The sequence below is a fragment of the Nelumbo nucifera genome, chromosome 2 (assembly GCF_055504915.1).
Source record: "Nelumbo nucifera cultivar China Antique chromosome 2, China Antique-T2T, whole genome shotgun sequence".
In the NCBI taxonomy this organism is placed as follows: domain Eukaryota; kingdom Viridiplantae; phylum Streptophyta; class Magnoliopsida; order Proteales; family Nelumbonaceae; genus Nelumbo; species Nelumbo nucifera.
Window position 1 is genome coordinate 26,609,789 of NC_142650.1, and position 2,279 is coordinate 26,612,067.

Below are 2,279 nucleotides of genomic sequence, written 5' to 3' on the forward strand. Positions count from 1 at the left end.
TCTTTCTCTGTCTTACGTGTTGTCTCTCATTTTTTGTTCTACCAGCAGCTATATCTGATGAATGCCAAATTCCGATCATTTTCTTAGATGTCTGAGGTTTGTCTCTTCTAATATAAATGGTTGTATCTGCCACCACTGTGTTACACATCTCCCCCTCTATTTATGCTGAATTTGCATATTCTTCCTCACAAATTTAGCTGTATCCTTAACTTTAGGCACATATCTCTTGTTGGAATCAATTCAAATAGTTTCCCTTGGTATATTACTTTTAGGCACAACCTTAGAGAATATTTTGCATTTAAGTTATGATGGCCTAATGGAATTTCTTTGTTACAGTTAAAGTCAGTTCCAAGCCTTATGAGCTTGAAAATAGATTTTGCATAGCCCAATATAAAGCGATGGCCCCTCTTCTCTATCTTTTTCTAGAACAAGAGAACCACTTTTGGCATAAATCATATTCCCAATGGTGACAATGTAAGAGTCTCAGCTGCATTATCCATGAAACCTGTGGAGATGTATCTTATTTGTATAATCCTTGTTGTTCATTACTTATACTTCTTATTCTTCTTTTCTTTTTCATCTCTATATGAGCAATCTTGTAATTGTACATATCTTTAAATATATAAGAGACTCTTTGAGGTGGGGGTCATTTATTCTTGACACCTCTAAGGTTATTCTTGTTCTTTTCTCTATTCAGACAAGAGTGTTGACATGGTTCTGATCTATTTTCTCTCTCTCTCGTGAAACCCACAAGAAGCATTAATCCTGTCATATTAGGGCTGTTTTGATCAACCCTTTTCTGTTCAGTCTTCTTTGCACAACTAGGAGAGATTTCGTTAGATCTCTCTTGTGAGACATTGGTTCAAGGCCAAACTTTAGATCTGGTGTCGCCTAGACCTGATCTACTATTCCTACAAACAACATATGATTTAGTGGAGTTTTTGAAGGAGTTCTAATCTTCTTCTTGGGGCGGCAATATTGTACAGTTTCCTTTTTTGGACTGCAACAGCTTTGGACTTCAGATCTGGTATCACATAGACCTGATCTATTCTACCTACAAACAAAATCTGGTTTGGTGAAGTTTTCGAAGGAGTTCTAATCTTCTTGGGGTTATAACACTATACAAATTCCTTTTTTGGACTGTAACTCTTTTTTATGGACTTTTGGCCTTCTACATTAGCCTACAATTTGAGTTTTTCTCTCCAGATTGAAGAGTCCTCTCAAGCTCTTCTTAATCCTACACTCAACTTCTGGTTTGGAGATTTCTGGGGACTATTTTAATAAGCACAAGATATCTCCTTATTCTTGAAAAAGACGCCTGTTGTGTTGGTAAATCACAGTTTTCTCTCAATCGACTGACTCGATCAACCTATAACCCTGGATCTGGTGTCGTCCTAGGGTTTTCTTGCTTCCTGTTTATTTGATTCAAACTTCATATTCGTATTTCAAGGGATTTTGACTTGACAATCTTAAAACTTGCCTTTTTTGGACTATCATCCTGAGTTCTTGATTGCTGAATTTGGCTGTCTCTGATACCCTTGTGCCTGGACTTTTGTTTTCTTGTTGAAATGGCCTCCAATAGAGAAGATATTATTCCTATATAGCTGGAAGGATCAACCTATGGAATTAACATTGTTGTTATAGCACATGGGAGTAAGAAATCTACTACTGGTGGTGATTCTTTTGTTAAAGGTGATTCTTTGGCATCTATGGTTGAAGAAAACATTCGACAATTGGTAATTTCTACTATTTCTTCTGCTCTTTCTGCTATTGGCTTACCTAGTGAGTTTTTCAGTTATTGTGCTTCTTCTTCTCATACTCGGATCATTGACTCTAGAGTTACCAACCACATGACAGGAGCCTACCCTAACCAACCAAGTAACCTTACTAAAACCCATCACAAACATATTGTTATTGCTAATGGTGAAAAGTTAAACATCATTGGTAGTAGTGATCTGTCTCTTAATGTTTCACCCACTACATCTTTCCCTCTTACCAAAACCCTTCTTGTTCCTAATCTCACTACAAACTTGATTTCTGTTGGCCAATGAATTGATGAAGGTAACATTCTCATCTTCTCTCGGGATGGTTGTTTGATTCAGGACCAGAACAATAGGAAGGTGAAAAGGAAGGGGTGCAGGTTTGGCCATCTGTTTGCATTGGAGTTCGAGAAGCCTCAAACAGCAGCGTCATCAATTTATCTCAGTTCCTCCACTTCTAGTTACTTTTTGAGTCATAGAAATAATGTTTGGGACTTATGACATAAATGTTTGGGTCAT